Below are 18,847 nucleotides of genomic sequence, written 5' to 3'. Positions count from 1 at the left end.
AATAAAAGTGGACCCAGAATTGAGCCTTGGCGAACACCGCAAGTTATAGTCAAGTAATCAGTTTTTCTTTCTTCGTGTGCTTTATATTGTTTTCTATTGCTTAGATAACTTTTGAGCCATTCTAAATATGTGCTTTTAACTCCATGACTTTCAAGTTTTTTAATAAGAATGCTATGGTCTACTGTATCAAAAGCTTTGCTAAGAGCTATAAAAAATCCGAGGGTAAACTTACTTTCGTCAAATGCTTTAAATATATCGTGAATAATATTAATATTGGCATGGTCAGTTAAATACCCTGGCTGAAATCCAAACTGTTTATTATATAGAATATTATTTATATTGAGAAAAGTTAAAATTTGGTTATGCATAATTCGCTCTAAGATTTTCGAGAAGCAAGGAAGAATTGAAATTGGTCTGTAATCTTCAGGATTAAAAATGTCTCCTGATTTTAAAATAGGTATGACTCTAGCAATTTAAAGTTTCTCCGGATAAATAACTTGTTTTAAAGATAGATTAAAAATATGCAAAAGAGGGATTGTTAAGTATTTTATCGATTTTTTAATTACATTACTAATAATATTATCATACCCCACACTTTTGTTTAGTTTTAAAAGAAATACTGCATCTAAGAGTTCCTTTTCAGTAATTTCATAACTATCCATCTTAGAGGTCTTATTAGGAGTAAAATTGACTCAAAGTTTACTTTAGTAGTTTTTATTTTCGACGCTAAAGTGGAACCTACACTGACAAAATATTGATTAAGTGTTTCAGCAATTAAAGATTTATTTATTAAATCACTATTTTTAAATCACTAAAAGGTTTATACTTTGCTTTTATTTATAGTTAATAAACGTACCGTAGCATCACTTGAGCAAGTACCAATCATACAAAACTGAAAAAGCTTTTCAGTAAACAAAAGCATGCATGTTTTTGGGCAAGATTGTCGAAAAACAACTTCGTTGCTCCAAAATGTAGTTTGAAATTGAGCTCATACTCAATTAAGTATCGTGGACCCTATCTATGGAAAACATTCTCAGGCATAGCTAATAAAAAGATAACCTCTCTAGATCTATTTAAAAACGAATCTAAACGGTTCTTCTTATTTATTGACTACACTATGGTTGATTTTAAATCTTTCTTTTAAATAAAGTTAAACTCAAATATAAAAATTAAGATAAATTATAAAAAAAATTATTATCAAAATCCATATAACAAAAGCTTACTAATGATAATAATATTAATATAATGATAATATTAATGACTTCGAAGAAGAATCGGATTAAAATTCTTGGACTTAATACTTACTGATAGAAATTTTAGTCATTAACTTATATTTATGTACTATACTGATTTCTTTCATGTTTTAAACATTGTTTAAAGTTTCAAAGTTGTTGTTCTTTAGGAGATTTAATTTATTTTCCTTTCTTAAAAATTCTATTTTTTTCAAAAGAGCAAGTTTTTTGAAACTTCAAACAATTATAACTTACGGAAAGTTATATAAATTATCAAAGTACACTAAGACGTTAATCTTTCTTTAATACTTTAGAAATATTCTACAAAAATCCTGTATATTTAGTTTTCCGAAAAAAGGGTTTTGAGCAATCCGTCTTTTTATAAAACAGCGATTCATACATTTACCAGTTGCTTCTTTCTATGAAATCGAAGTATCCTTCATATATAAACAGTATTTCTTTTAATCTTTTAGATTTTACGAACTTCGAAGATTTTCTAGATATATTAGAACAATAGATGAAACATATCTTAAAATAAGTCCAGGGACAGAAAATGCAGAATTATATTGAAAGCTAGTAATTAAAGATAAAAAAAAATTTGTCTGCTTGTATTCAATGGCCTAGATGTGTTCAAGGATCACGAGTTTTTACCAACTCACCCATTAAGCAGGTTTTAGAAGCTAATCAGCACACCCATGTTGTAGGGGACAGCGGCCTATTTTATCAATTGAATGTTATTTTGAAATTTTATTAAAAGATTTGCTTACCCTAGTACCACTTTACAAATAAAACAAAAAATTTCATAGACATTATTTAAACATGCTTTACTTCACAACATTGCTCCTCTATAAAGTAATCTTTGGGTCTTCGATGATAGTAAAATATTTTGTAAATTTGCATTATAATGTCATGTTATAATGCAAATTTCATGATGTGGTCTTGATTAGTGACTCATTTGATATACGTTTTTAATGATATTGATATTTTAAAATGTTATTTGTAAAGAGCAGAAGAGAGAGCTAAGTTTGTCTTGTATTAATAGTTTTATCCTAAAAACTAATAGCGTAATCTTTATATAAGTTTTTCAAAAATTTAATAACAATTCTAATATTGGATATTGATTTGTGGCAATATATGCAGAATGTGAATGTATATGCAGAATATAATGCAGAACAATAATATGCAGAATGTTAATTCTGGTATAAGAGTTTGATTAGGCGAGTTTCGCCAATCTTTTTTTGCTCTTTTTTACTAATAACGGGTGACAACTAAAAAACGAGACTGGATTTAAAGACACGTATCTCTTTAAAGAAGTAAGATAAAACAAAAAGAAAAAATGTTGTAGAAAGTATTTTTATTCTAGTTTTTAAATAAGTAATCAGTTGTTCTCAATTAAACCATTTCTTCTGACTTTATCAACTAGGCCTGGTATAGACTGAGCTAGGCTCCGTATGAGCTCAATATCAATTTTATAAAGGCAATAATTGATTCTAGAACGTAATTTTTAAAGATTTTCTGCATGCCAATTATTCTTGTAGACAAGGCCTTTCAAAATACTCCAAAAAATTTTGATAGGACGACATTCTGGCAAGTTTGCAGGGTTATCCGCTTTCTCAACATAATGCACGTTTTCCTTGTTTAGGTACATGATTACTGTTTTTGCATAGTGAGATGATGCTAAATCTGGCCAGAATACATATGCACCATCTGAATGATACTTATTGATAAATGGAATAAGTCTCTTCTTAATACATTTGTTTAAATAGATTTTTTGATTTACAGCCAGTCCACTTCGTACAAAATAAGGTTGAGAAATTCCATTTTCAGAAAAAGTAATCCATAGAAGTAATTTCTTTTGAAACTGTTGTTTTGTTTGGTATTTAACTGTAGATGGAGTAGATTTTACATCACTAGTATAAAATATATCATTTCCATTGATACTGGAATGATTTAACGTGAAATAAGACTCATCGTCAATAATTGGTTTACGATTTTTGATTTTCTGACACAATCGACTACACTTAGTTTTAGCTGCTGCTTTTTGCTGGTCAGAGCGTTTTCGAATCGTCATTTTTTTTTTTGATTTAATATTTGTTCTTTTTTTTAATGTTTTACTAATGTGTTGCTAAGTACAGTTGAATTTTTTAGCTGCCTGTCGTTGAGAAACTCCGTCTTTATGGTCAAACATGAGTTTGAGCCTTTCAATGTTTGTCCTGGTCATTTTTTTAGCTTTCACTCCACTTCCTTGAACTCTTTGGTACCCAGATTTACTTTCAGCACGTTTAATTATCTTGTAAATAGTACTTTTAGGTATATTCTCAACTTTAAAGTGATCATAAGTGAACTTTTTACCAGCATTTTTGTAATTTAAATAAAATTCATACACACGTTTTCTAATCTCTTCTTGTTTTGAATTTGTTTTTTTATTCATTTTTCTATAAAAATAAAAACACATAAAATATTTAAAAACTAGAATAAAAATACTTTCTAGAACACTTTTCCTTTTTGTTTTATCTTACTTCTTTAAAGAGATACATGTCTTTAAATCCAGTCTCGTTTTTTAGTTGTCACCCGTTATTTAAAAAATAGAAAGGTGTATTTAGCCTAAAGATTTTGATCATACTATTCTGATTCTGTTGCTAAAGTTATTTCTTACTTAAACTTTTATACAGCTTGTTATCCAAAAAACATAGTTTCAATAATACTAGCAGCCATGGCACAGCGGTTAGAGTTTTGGCTCGAAACTTAGAAATCCCAGGTTTGACGCCGGCTCTAGCCTAATTAGCGACATTGGTAAGGAAGGAGGTGTGAACTTCCTTGTTAAATGTTTTTTTGTAGTGCTTTGTGACAAGAACGTAAGGAGCACTTTAATAACTAAAAAAAATGTGTTTTCCAGAATTGCCTCCATTTTTCTCTAAACTATTTAACAACTATTTTTTCTGCTGCAAAATAGTTTTAAGACTTAGATTGCTTTGAACTCTCAAACTGTTGCCCAAATTTATTATTTTTATTAGCAAAGTGTTATAATATTTAACTAACAAGCTTTTAAAATCTTGAGAGAAAAAGCTCTCTATGAGCTCCAAACATTTATATGCTTATACTTATCTAAATAAGCATGCTTTGCAAAAAACTGCAATATTAGAGTTTGGAAATAAAAAAGCCTCAAAGCTTTTATTCCCATTTCCTAAACGTGAGAGCAATAAGTTGATAAAATACTATTTTTACTATTCTCACAAGACTTCTATTCATAAATTATTTCATTAATAAATTTTAGGTTTTATAGTAAAATCTCTCAGCGTTCAAAAATTATGACTATATAAAATTTGTAACCTTCTTAAATTGAGGGGCATTTTCAAGTAGAAACATATAAATGTTTGGAGTTTGCTCCATGTCTGGAAGTTGGCTACTTCAAAGACCGAAAAATGCTGCGGATGCAGCATTTTTTGGTTTTTGAAATAGCTAACTTCCTGTTAATAATCCTGACATACAGATTTTGATCCTATCATTCTACTGCTGACTTGTTAACCGTTTGTACGAAAAGGTTCTGTCGTACATTAGATGAAATCTAAATTTTGCTAAACACTATCTTACTACTAATTTTGTTCTTTACCTCTCTCTCTCTCTCTCTCTCTCTCTCTCTCTCTCTCTCTCTCTCTCTCTCTCTCTCTCTCTCTCTCTCTCTCTCTCTCACTCTCTCTCTCTCTCTCTCTGTATCTCTATATATATATATATATATATATATATATATATATATATATATATATATATATATATAAATATATATATATATATATATATAAATATATATATATATATATATAAATATATTTGCCAAATATATATATTTATATATATATATATATATATATATATATATATATATATATATATATATATATATATATATATATATAAATATATTTGCCTTGGAGTTCAATTTTTTTTTTCAATAAAAATTTTAACAAGATAAATAAATAATAGCAATCTTGTGTTTGACATGTATGCTTTGCTGATAACCGCATAGCATATACACGCAATAGTTTGACTAGTCAGTAGCACATCTAACTAGAAAAAACCTAAAATTCATATGGTTCAAAAAAATAGTTAATTACTCAATAACTTGAGGGGATTTTCGAGGGTTTTAATTTAGGGCCATTACAATTTTTACTGAACTAAGACAACAAAATACCTTATGATGTTTTAAGTAATGGTGTAAAAAATGACATCAAGGACATTAGGTTGTCCTGTTTCTGCATTTTTTTTTATATTTCGAGTTAAACTTTTTATGTGAGTTGCATAATAATTAAAAAATAATTATTGTAAAATTTTGGGACAATCAAACATTATTTAGGGGTAGCAGAGTTACCTAATTTGAGTGAATTATAGTTTTCGCGCTTTTTTTTCAACATTTTTTGAGATTTTACTGTCAGTTTTTCAAAATTCATTCAAGAACTTAGTATGTTACTTTTTATTAAGTAAATTATTAATGGTAAAAAAAACTGGGCGGAAAGAAAAATATTTAAGGGTTGTATAATAATGTATAAATATTGGTTTCCAGTTTTGATTTGTACGTTTTTTTAATGTTCAACAACTTCATAGCTGCGGCAGAACGTTCGATTGCAGGAATAGATTCATCAAACAAAATGAAGACAAATAACTTTTGAGTTAAATAACAAAGATGCTTGTAACACGACTGAAGGGCGGCATCCGCTGCTGTACTGTCAAATTCGCGATAACACGGCGTGTGAGTGATGTAGTGCCGATCAGCATTTGGTGCAATGATGAAAATTCGACTTTGCAAAATAGCTTTTGCTCAGAACAGTGCAATCAAATCCGCCATTTTCTTAAGCATAAAACGTTGGTCCTGGTTTAGCCAATTAATTTGCTTGTCCAACATTACGTATGAAAAGATGTATAATTCATTGGGCATGAACCTTACGAAAAATTTCCATAGAATTTCCACGGGTATTTGGAACACGTTTTCATGGAAAAACCATGGGTTTTTTTAAAAAAAAATCACGGGTTTTCCATACTTATTTCCAAACTTATGAGTTTCCCATGAAAAAGTGTTACAAATACCCACGGAAATTCCATCTAATGTTATTTGAATTGTCATATTAAACCATAAAAAGCATATTTTATCACACAAGTTGCTAATACTATTGAGCTCTTTTAATCTATGGGATCGCTTTCGTCGAATAAAATCAATAAAAAAATTTAAATTTTGTTGAATCCTTCAAATCATTGAAAAATAATAGCTATAATGCGCCTAAACATTAAAAGTTGACTTCACAATACTTAACGCATGCATATGTATAAACATACTGAAAATAAATAAAACAAAAAATTACAAGCAATATCATACTATAAGTGATATAAATACAGTGATAAACAATTGAAATAGATTAAGAAATTTTTTTTTACAGAAAATATAACAATTTACATGTTTATTATTTTATATTAACTATTTGATTAAAATAGTATATAAAAATTTGATAATTAATAACTTCAAGTTTCAACAAATTAAAAAAAAATCATCATTGCAACATATTCAATCCAAAAAAACATCAAGACCATTTATAAGTGTGATTACACCGCCAACTGTATTTGTAGAATCAGGTAAACGTCAAACAAAGTACCATTCACATTTTGATATTCATTATTGTTTTCACCACAGTTAGTATCATCGTCTATTTCACCAATCTAGACAATACATCATACAATTAATATATGCATACTAACTTTCTTTATTTACTAATTCATTTATACTTACAAATATATCTGTTATAACTTTATAATTACGCATTAACTCACAACTTTTTGAACGTTTTGTATAAATGTTGCCCAATGTTGGGTAACATTTATTTAAAAAAAAGTAGCAATGAATATATTATTAATTATAAATAATAGTTATAAGATTACTACCTCTTTTTTGCCCAAGCTGTCTGCATGATGTACAACATCATTTATATTCCCAGTCAAATATACCTGCCTATAATGTAATTTAAACAAAATGATAAAGTTGAAATAAAAAGATTTATGCAAGCTAATACATATATAACTGTTACCTGCATGTTAGTAACATTTATATAGAGCAAGGCAGCAACAAATATTGAACTACTTATAAATTGTAATTAAAAAAAAAAAACTTACTTCTTCATCTGAGCTATCTGCATGATGTTCAACATCATTTACATTGCCAATCAAACCTGCCTGCTGATAATGTAATAATTTAAAAAAATGATAATGTTAAAATGAAAAGATTTATGCACATATATAAATGTTACCTGCATGTTAGTAACATTTATATAGAGCAAGGCAGCAACAAACATTGAATTACTTATAAACTGCAATTAAAAAAAAAAAAACTTACTTCTTCGTCTGAGCTATCTGCATGATGTACAACATCATTTACAAACCTGTTTCCTTCACGTCCTTGCCATCTTTATATATATTATAAAACACAGACTTGTAAATGTATGGCCAAATGAATGAATTAAAAATTTATATTGCCAGTCAACTTATGCACACACTATTAAATTCAAAAATTTATTATATTTTTTCTTTGCTATTTAAAACATAACAAGTATAATTAATATGTAATTTATTAAGTATAGTAATGTAAAAATGTAATAAAATTAATAATTAGTGTGTGCATAAATTAATTTATTTTTACCTACTTAGACGAGCACTTCACATTAGTTGAATATAAATAGATAAAAATAATTGTATTATAATAAATAATAGTGTATTATTTATAAAAAATTGCTCTTAGATGCTTATATTTAACTGTGAAGTAAAATCTTGTGCATTAACTAACTTCTGTTTCTGATATTTTTAAAACATTACTGTAGTTTTCCTTCTCCAACTAAGTTGTTCTTGGAGCATTAAAAGTTGAATCCCAAAGATTACGCTTATATCTTCTCTGGTTAATTCAAACTCAGTTCACCATTTTATTTAGATAGCTTTTGAACTATTTAGAAAAATGCTAAATGCATATAAAAACTGACTATTTTATAAATGATATAAATAATGAACAACATTATTTACATCGCCAGTCAAACCTACCGGCTTATAATTTGGTAATTTAAATAAAATAATAAAGTAAAGAATAATAAAGATTTTTACACAAACCATTACATTATTTACATATTCTGATGATTCTGCAATTTATAATAAAGAAAAAACATAATAAATACCCCTACTAGATCTAGTCGCTAACTAAATGCCAACTTGAATGGTCGTGTCAACAAAAAGACAAAAACAACATACCGTAAGATTGGGTGGCTTTGGCCCTACAGGATGACTTTAGCCCAAGCAAAATTTTTGTTTAAAAATGGTTTAAAATCGATAACTCAAGGTATGCCGGTTAATGTTTAGTAGCAAATTGTAGGAAATTTATTATTTATTTAGCCTAACTTAGTTTACTAAACTCGAGTCTTTGTGATATTATTGTAAGTTGCACGTTAGAAGAAGCACCTAAAATCCGAATTTTTTTAGGTGTGTAAACTTTTACATCGATAGCAGTACCTGGAGATGGTTTTTTATTGGAATATACACTGAATTAATTTTAAACCATTAGTGTTTGATTCTATCTTGTTTTGAAAGCTTAACAGTTTTTACTTTTTTGCAATTGAGATTAAAAAAAAAATAGGTTGTCTTTTGCTCACTACATGGGGTGACATTGCCCCGGGCTAAAGTCACCCCATGTATTAGAGTAAACCTGTTTTAGTGATCATTTATAGATATTATGGTATTTACTATGTTGGAATGAAAAATTTTGTAGTAGTAATGCAATAGAAAATCAGTATAACAGTTTGTATTAGTAAATAGCGAAATTTGTTTAGTTCTTAGTTTAAATATGCCAAAAAATTACAAGCCAAATCGTGGAAAAAGAAAATATGTTACTTATACTTTAGAACAGTTAGACAATGCATTAAAAGATTTAAAGAATGGTTTAATTACTCAACGACAAGCAGCTTTGAAATACGATATACCAAGATCAACATTAAAAAATAAAATAAAACACACATCCTAAAAAGTATGGTTGTCAGCAAATATTTACATCAAAAGAAGAAGACATGTTTAAGGCATATGCAATAAAATCATCTGAGTTTGGTTTTCCTGTTGATAAATATGATTTAAGATGCATAGTAAAAGGGTATTTAGAAAAAAAAGGCGTCGTTATACCTCAGTTCAAAAATAATTTTCCAGGTGGCAATTGGATTCGATCTTTTTTAAAAAGAAATCCAGAACTCACGGTAAGATTTGCAAGCAACCTAAAGCAAAAGAGAGCAGAAATAGGAACGACTGTGATTGATAACTACTTTATAAATCTATCAAACGAAATAAGTAATATATCACCTGATAATATATGAAATTATAATGAAACCAATCTCAGTTATGATCCAGGTAAAAAAAAATATTAACAAAGCGTGGATGTTAGTATCCTGAACGCATAATTAATTCTAAAAAGACCTCGTTCTCTGTAATGTTTTGTGGCAATGCTAATGGTGAATTGCTACCACCTTATGTTGTTTACAAAGCTAAGTCGTTATGGAATACATGGATGGAACATGGGCCGCCAAAAGCACGTTATAACATCAAAAAGTGGTTGGTTTGACTCAACATGTTTTGAGGACTGGTTTTTCTCTTTACTTTTTCCAAGACTTAAGAAGGCTCAAGGAAGAAGTGTCATTATAGGTGATAACTTATCTTCACATTTGAGCATTGCAGTACTGGATGCATGTCAAAGCAATAACATAGGATTTGTGGTATTACTAGCAAACTCTACACATCTCACGCAGCCATTAGATGTTGCCTACTTTAGACCTATGAAGATTAACTGGCGCAAAATATTATGTGAATGGAAGGAGAAAGGAAAAGGAAGGAGAGTTGCTTCTCTTCCTAAAGACGAATTTCCTAGACTTTTAGACCGTTTAATTACCAACTTAAATGAACATGTGAATGATAACCTTAGAGCTGGTTTTCGCAAAACTGGAATTTTTCCATTAGACAAGTCTTAAGTGCTTTCACGACTACCATGTTGAATGTAGGTTTAGACTCAACTACTGATTTAGTAAGCCAATCATTTTTAGATTATTTATGTAAGTCACTGGATGATCCCTCAGATGGTTCTAAAAAACCAAAGCGATGTGTGCTGTCCCAGTTAAAAGCTTATGTTCAACAGATATATCATCTTGTGTTATAAATGAAAATAATAGATTAAATTCAAATAATGTAGATACACCTATCAGTATTATAAATACAATTGAGACCAACAACATTGACTTTGCTGGCCCAAGTACAACTACTGAGACTTCTAATCTAATTTTTGCGGATGTAAGTTTAGTCGTAGAAAGTCATACAGAATCTTTAGATCATTCAGCATTAGGCAAAAAGAACTTTCAAAATATTGATAAAACAAAAAATGTTTGTAAAAAGGAGAAATTGTTAAATCTTGTAGAGAATTGCTGTGTAATTGTTAAATGCAATGGAGAGGTAAATCCTGGACAGGTTTGTTTATTTATTTTGATTTATTTATATTTAGCTAATCAATTAGTAAACTTTATAACTAATTATTTTAATAACTAATATTATTTAATGTAATAACTATTGAATAATTTTAAAGGAACTTTCGAAATTTTTTTTTATGCAGTTGAAAAAATTAAGAAAAAATGGAGCAGAAATTACTATTATGAAAAAAAATGGACTTAACTGGAAATGGTCACTACCAGCAGTGCAACTTTTTTTCCCCCAGTCTGAAATAGTCGATTTTATTGAGGAACCAAAGAAAATTTCAAAAAGAGGAATTTATTCAGTTCCAGAACCTTTTCACTAAATTTTTTAAAACATTTATTTAGTCATTTTTGTTTACTTTATACCTAAACTGTTTTGTTTACATGGTACCTATACTTGTTTAGTTTGTACCTATATTTTATTTACTGTATACAAGAACTTTGTTACTAAGTCTTTTTTTGTCACTTTATTTTTGTAAATTTATTTTCTTTGCCTAAATATTGTTGTTTTTATTGTTGTTTTGCTTCCTTTAGTCCCTTTTTACAGGGTTGGGCCAAAGTCACCCTAACACACAGGGCAACTTTGGCCCACCATTTAAACCACCCAAAAGATACTTCAGGTAAATAATTTTCAAATGGGAGACAGATAGTTCTAACTGTCCTTTCTATGTACTTTTAATAGTACTTAGTGTTTGAGGAAATAACTTTTGTGGCTTTCATGCTATAGACATTAAGGTGCAAAAAAGGCCAAAGCCATCTTACGGTAACAGAACTAAAATTGAATGAAACATTTATCAAAAAATAAAGTTTTTTAATACTTAATAAACATTTACCATGCACTAAAGTGTTTTAACTGTAAACATTTTTATGCAAGCTCAAGCCATTAAAAAAATATCAAAAAAGATAGTACTAGTTATCTTTTGTACATTGGTTATCTGATCCGATACACTGCTTATCTGAGCTCATCTAATATATATAGTTTATTAATTAAACATCTAATGTAAATCGCGCCAATCTCTATTTGTCGGTCGATGTATGTGCATTTAGTTGTGACAATCCCCATTTGTCAGTTGATGTATGTACATTCAATTGCGCCAATCCCTATTTTTCAGTCGATGTATGTACATCTAAAAAGCAAAATCTTATAAAATATATTCATAATATTTTCATATAACATTTAGTAAGCAATATATAATAGAAGTCAAAAGTACGCCTCGATTTCAAATTATAAACAGTTGCCGTAATTATAGTTTGTGTACGTTTGACTTCTAAAACAGATTTTTTTTTTCCGGAGATAAAATAAATGCTTAGAGAAATACAATAGATGACAGGGATGTAACTCGTGTTGTAATATCGGTTTCTATCGCATGATTTTTATTACTGATATCTGTTAGATATTGCTATATATAAAACAGCGACAACTCATATGGAAAAGATGCAATCTTTTCCATATGACTAGTCTTTCCATTTGATTTCCCAAAGAACTCGCGCTGTACTTTCGAGTTCTATTGCACGATTAGTTCTTTTGATATGCTGGATAGCGCAATATAAAAAATAGCGACAAGTTATTTCTTTCAGTAGCGATATAACAGATAGCAGATATGCAACTCGCGTTGTATTTTTGACTTCTATTGTATGATTTGCTCTTTTGATATCTTTACTTTAATAGCTGTACTTTTGACTTCTATTACACGATTTGTACTTTTGATGGCTGTACTTTTGGCTTCTATTATATGATTTATATTATTGATAGTTATGCTTTTGACTTCTATTACGACTTGTATTTTTGATAGCTGTACTTTTGACTTCTATTACAATGTTTTTACTTTTGATGGCTGTACTTTTGGCTTCTATTATATGATTTGTATTTTTATTAGCTGTACTTTTGACTTCTATTACGATTTGTATTTTTGATAGCTGTACTTTTGACTTCTATTACGATTTGTATTTTTGATAGCTGTACTTTTGACTTCTATTACAATATTTGTACTTTTGATGGCTGTACTTTTGGCTTCTATTATATGATTTGTATTATTAATAGTTGTACTTTTGATTTCTACAACGATTTGTATTTTTGATAGCTGTACTTTTGACTTTTATTACACGATTTACACTTTTGATGGTGTTTTTTTGGCAATCACATATTTCGCTCTTTTGATAGCTGTACTTTAATAGATGTACTTTTGACATCTATTACATGATTTGTTCTTTAGATATCTGCTTTATATTCAATATATATAATAGCGAAAAGGTATGCCTTTCATTAGCAAAATAGAACATGTCAGAGATTTAACTCACTATACGTTTGATTGTGCTGTTGATAAACGAGATAATTTTTTTTAATCTTAAAAAAAAATTCTCTCTCAAAAAAAAAACTAGTAACCTAACTCTGCAAATTAGGCCATAAAAAACCAAATCACTAACTATGAGTATAACAAAAATTATTATTTTTAATAGGGCGAGTGAATAAATAAGAGCAATTGTTTTTACTCAGTAATTGCTCAGCCTTATGTGAATAAAAACTTAAGCAAAATTATTGAAGATTAAAAAAAAAAATTCTCTCGTATATCATCAGTACAATCAAACGTATAGTGTGAGTTAAACCTTTGACATGTTCTATTTTGCTAATGAAAGACATAAAAGGCTTTTCGCTATTTGATATGTTGCAATATAAAGCAGATATCAAAGTACAAATCATGTAATAGATATCAAAAGTACATCTATTAAAGTACAGCTTGCAAAAGAGTGAAATATGCAATTGCCAAAAATACACTATCAAAAATACAAATCATATAATAGAAGCCAAAAGTACAGCCATTAAAAGCACAAATATTGTAATAGAAGTCAAAAGTACAGCTATTAAAAATCCAAATCAGATAATAGAAGCCATCAAAAATCCAAATCATATATTAGAAATTAAAAGTACAGCTATTAATAATACAAATCATAATAGAAGTCAAAAGTACAGCATTAGCATTAACTAGTTTTTTAACGTTTCCAAAAAACAAAAGTATTACCTTGTGTTGAATTTAAGCTCTTTTCCTAAACTGTTGGCTCATGATTAATAAAGTAAACTTGAAATCATCAAAATTTACTAAATTGAAATCATATTTCCACAGTAAGGAAACTTTAACAAATTAGTCGAACATTAGCAGAACTAAATAAATTAAAAAAAAAATTATAAAAAACAAACAATAAAAACAATAAAAATCTCTAAACCTTCAAAGGTTTTTTACCAAAGTTTCTAATTATAATAGTAATAAATATTTAAACATAAATAATGATTTTTTTTGTTTTAAACAAGACTGAAGATGAAGGCTATAGAGCATGATAACAATTAACAGAACATTCAAAAGATTGAGAGCACTTAGGAACAGACACAGTATAAGGATGAGACTTAATTGAATGACAAGAAACATGAGAATAAATTTTAGTAGATGGCACCAGAGACTCTAGCTCTGGTGCCATCTACTAAAATTTATTTTCTACTTGCTTTAGAGCAAATAATATTGTAATATTTGTAGGCATCATTAAAGAGTATCATTGGAAGATCCTCAACAGATATGACAACAGTATTCCATACAAAGACAGATTAGAGATTTATAGAGATAAAGAATAGAATTCGGAGTAAGATATCTGAAGCATGATAAAGAGATGCCACCTTAGCTAATTTTGTAATGGATTTGATATGTGGTTTCAAGGAAAGATCAGAAGTAAGAGATATTCCTAAAAGTCACAATCTAGATGACTGATCTTTCTTATTCATAGATGAAAAATAATCCAGATTATTGCAATAACGATTAGATGAAAATAATTAAGTTTTTTCTGAGTTAAAGATCACCAACCAATGAGAGTGCCATTCCATGCCAGAATTCTGATTATTAGAGGTCCAAGCAATCAGAAGCTTGACTTCTAATAATCATCAAATAGATAAATATTGAAATAAGTTTCTCACCACTTAAAAATAATATTTGCTAATAGTACACCAAAATAACCATACCACTAAACAACGAACACCAAAATAACCATACCACAAGGATAATACAACGTATAGTTGGCTTATAAAATCTTTAAAGCATTGTTAATAAAAAATAATAGCCGCGCTATTAATTTCCATGAAGCATTTAAGTCATCTAAAAACCACAAAATAACAAAAAAAAAATCCTCTAACATAAACTAATATTCAAAAATAATACTCTCACAGATAAGAAGTCACTGAACTCAACCAACTTAAAAAGTTTTTGGATAAAATATGAATAAAAATATATTAAATATTTATAATAAAAGTAATCTAAGGTCATAAAAGTAATTTTAGAAAATTGTTAGTGTTCTTAAATGGTTTGTAGTTTAATTTTAAAAATAAATCTGATCGTATCAAACTATACCCATATGTGGTGATTTGCTTATAATAATAAATTATAAAAAACTTGTTTAATGATTAACATAAAAAAATTCCAAATCTGAAAAACGAAATAAATAATTATAAAATAAACTTCCAAAATACATACCTATAAAATTAACATATCAAAATATTTTCACTGATGCAAATAGAAAATATGTTATATTTGCATATAACATACACAAATAAAAAACTTAAAGCTGATTTATATATATGGGTTAATGAAGTAAAGCAAATTTACTGCTATTAAATATTTAATAAATTTCCACTACTTAGAAATACTCTTGTCAACTGAAATTAAAATATCTTACTTTTTGAAACAATTAGTTAAAAATTAAATGTTGCAAAACTTTATTCTCAAACATAACAAACAAAAACATCTCAAAATTTTAGTCAAAACGCAGGATGGGAAAGGATTATTATCAAAACTTTTAATAAAAGAAAAACACACCCCACATTATATTAGTCTGACAATAAGAATAGATAACCACAAAGCTTATGAAACAAAATTCTACAATTTATATTCATAATGATGGCAACGATAATAACATATTATAGCAATATTGTAATATTTACAAAAAAATGTCCTTTTACGACGGTTAGCTTTCTTTAGTAAGACACAAAATAAGGTTTGTGACTACAAAACACAACGACTTCATAACATGCCGATGCTCCGCTAACTATAATTACGGCAACCGGTTTAAATTTGAAAACGAGGCGTACTTTTGACTTCTGTTATATAATACTTACCATAACATTTACGTCGTGTCTGCATGCCCGGCAGCCGGGTAGTAAAAACGTAAAGCCTACATGCCCAGCAGTTCAAGTACGCTTCTTTTTATATAATTGAAAATGCCGGGAAGATTTAAATACCTGCAACTGCATTCGAATATTCTATCTACCTGGCAGTAAAATAAACTAATATATCTTCTTATGTTAAAAGTGCCGGGTGGATTATATATGCAGAAACTTCATGCCCGACATTTATATTAATTTTATATTTTTTCTTTTTTGAAAAGTGAAAAAAAAAATCAGAAAATGAGAATGTAGCGATAATATGCGCATGCGTACTTGAACTGCCGGGCATGTAGGCTTTACGTTTTTACTACCGGCTGCCGGGCATGCAGACACTGTGTAACATTTAATTTCATTATAACTTAATTTTGACGACAATAAAGACCGGGTCGCGAGACCAACATCTCTGATATCATATTATATGATACCAACATCTCTGATATCATATGATGCATTATAAAATGCATATATTTATCATATTCTAGCTATTGCAAATATATCTAGTTGTTTATGTTTGTATGTTTATCATATCATTTAATCATATTAAATGTGATGCCTTTTAAAAAACATATAATTTATAATCTCATTAAATACAGAAAAACAGAAGAATGCAGAAAGTATTGTTTAATTAAGTTAAAAGTAATTAGGGTTGCCAGATGTCCGGCTTTTACGATGAAGAACACAGTAAAAAATTTTTTTTACAGGTTTGGCGCTGTATTCTCCTCCGTAAAAACCAGACTTCTGGCAACCCTAGAAATAATTGCAACTCTACGAGTTACAACGGCATCTTTATAGATGCCGTCTTTATAAAGATGCATCTTTATAAAGATGCCGTCTTTATAAAGATGCATCTTTATAAAGATGCCGTCGTAATCACATTAAATATGCAGTGTTTAATATGAGAGTGCATTAAATATTTTTTAAATAACATTTTATGGCGCAGACTTTGAAAATTTGAATGAGTTCGATGCTGCTTTAGCTGCTATTAAGTTACAATTTGTTTGAGACAGATCTCAACTTTAGTTCAAATATTAGGCTGCGTAATTTAATTGCTTAAAAATGCTGCGTAAAAATGTAACTGATTCATTTGATGGAAATTTGATATTTTTTAACACTGATTCTATACAATATTTTCTGAAACAACAATGCATTAATTGAAATGCTTGATTTGCGTATAGCTGCATGGAAAGTAGGTAACACTGGAGCAAGAAATGAAGCTGTTGCAACTTGTGATGAATTATTAAGATAAGGTATAATAAATTGTTCACAGTATAAAGCAATACCAAATAATTTATAATATATCAGTGCATATAAAAAAAATATATAGTACATAAAAATGCTAATTGTTCATAATAAGAGTTCATAATAATAATAAATTATTCATAATAAAGAAACATGCTATTGGAGGAAGTGGTATATTCAAAAGTATAAAAGATTTATTTAAACGAATAAAAGCGTCAAATGTAACAAGAGTATCATCAGCTATGTTGAAGAAGTTGGCTGCTACTGATTTAGGAAAAACTGCAATAACTGCTGCTAAATCAGCAGGAAAAGAACTTTCAACATCAGCGATAGAAGCTGCTAGAAATGCAGCAGTTGAAAAAGGAAAACAAATAATTAATAAAGCATCTTCAAAAATAGTTTCACAACCTGTTAATAATAAAAAAATTGATGAAATATTTTCAAATTTAGTTGGATCTAATGGTCTGATTAATAATGGATCTGAAAGATTTAAAAAAAATAATGCAGATGATATAACAACAAATATAAATTTTTAAGTTTTCTACTGTAGCTGATGCAAAAGTTAATCTTAATAAAATATCATTGTTTATGCCACATGTGCTACTAGCAGATACACAAAGGTATAAACTTTATAATCAAATCGAATCAAAAGTGACACTTCCAGTAAGTTTTCGAGCGCGTCAGTGTGATACTATAGCTGTTCCACATGCTACTACATTTTCTTGGAGATTGAGCGTAAAAGCATCTCCTGAAAGACCAAGATACATTATTGTCGCATTTCAAACAAGTAAGAGTAAAGATCAAAATGCTAATGCTTCAATATTTGATCATTGCGACTTGAAAATTATGTACATTATGCTTAATCAAGACAGATATTCTTATATTGATTATAATTTATCATTCCCAAATCAGCAATTTTCAAGAGCTTATAGAGAAGCAGCTGTGTTTAATGAAAAATTTTATGGAATGAATGAATTGATCACACAAAGCAATATAAATCCTTCTGACTATAAAGATTTATACCCACTCTTTGTTTTTGATGTTAGTAAACAACCAGAATTAATAAAATCATCAACAATAGATGTAGTAATTAAAGCAACATTTAATTCAGCTGTTCCAGCAGGTACTGATGCATAAGTTGTTGTAATATCTAATAAATTGTTACAATTTCATTCAGACGGGAATAAAATGGATGTTGTTTATTAAATTTATTGTAAATTAAATTTTTTTGAATATTAATTAAATTTTTTTTATTTATATTTTAAAAGAATGAAATATACAAAGTAAAGTTTAAATAATCTATTAGAAGAAAATAATATTTCAAAAACATCGGACAATCTCGCTACATTGCTAATGATTGCTAGAGAAAATGGGTTATTAGATAAAGAATCTATTATGACTGAAGTTAAGGAAGTAAATGAGAAAAGAGCAGTTGGGAGACCTATAATACTTCCAGTAAAAGAAGTAAATGAGAAGAATCTAGTTGGGAGACCTAGAAAAAATCGTGAAAAAGAAAAAAAAGAAATAGATCTAAAATATGAAAGATTAGGAACAATAAAGAAAAAATCAGTCACTGTTAAATTAACCCACATGGAAACAGGAGAAATTAAAATATATAAATCATTATATAGTGCTATGCGTGAAACTAAGCATGGATGGAG

Source organism: Hydra vulgaris, chromosome 12 (assembly GCF_038396675.1).
Source record: "Hydra vulgaris chromosome 12, alternate assembly HydraT2T_AEP".
Taxonomy (NCBI): Eukaryota; Metazoa; Cnidaria; class Hydrozoa; order Anthoathecata; family Hydridae; genus Hydra; species Hydra vulgaris.
This window is presented reverse-complemented; position numbering follows the sequence as displayed.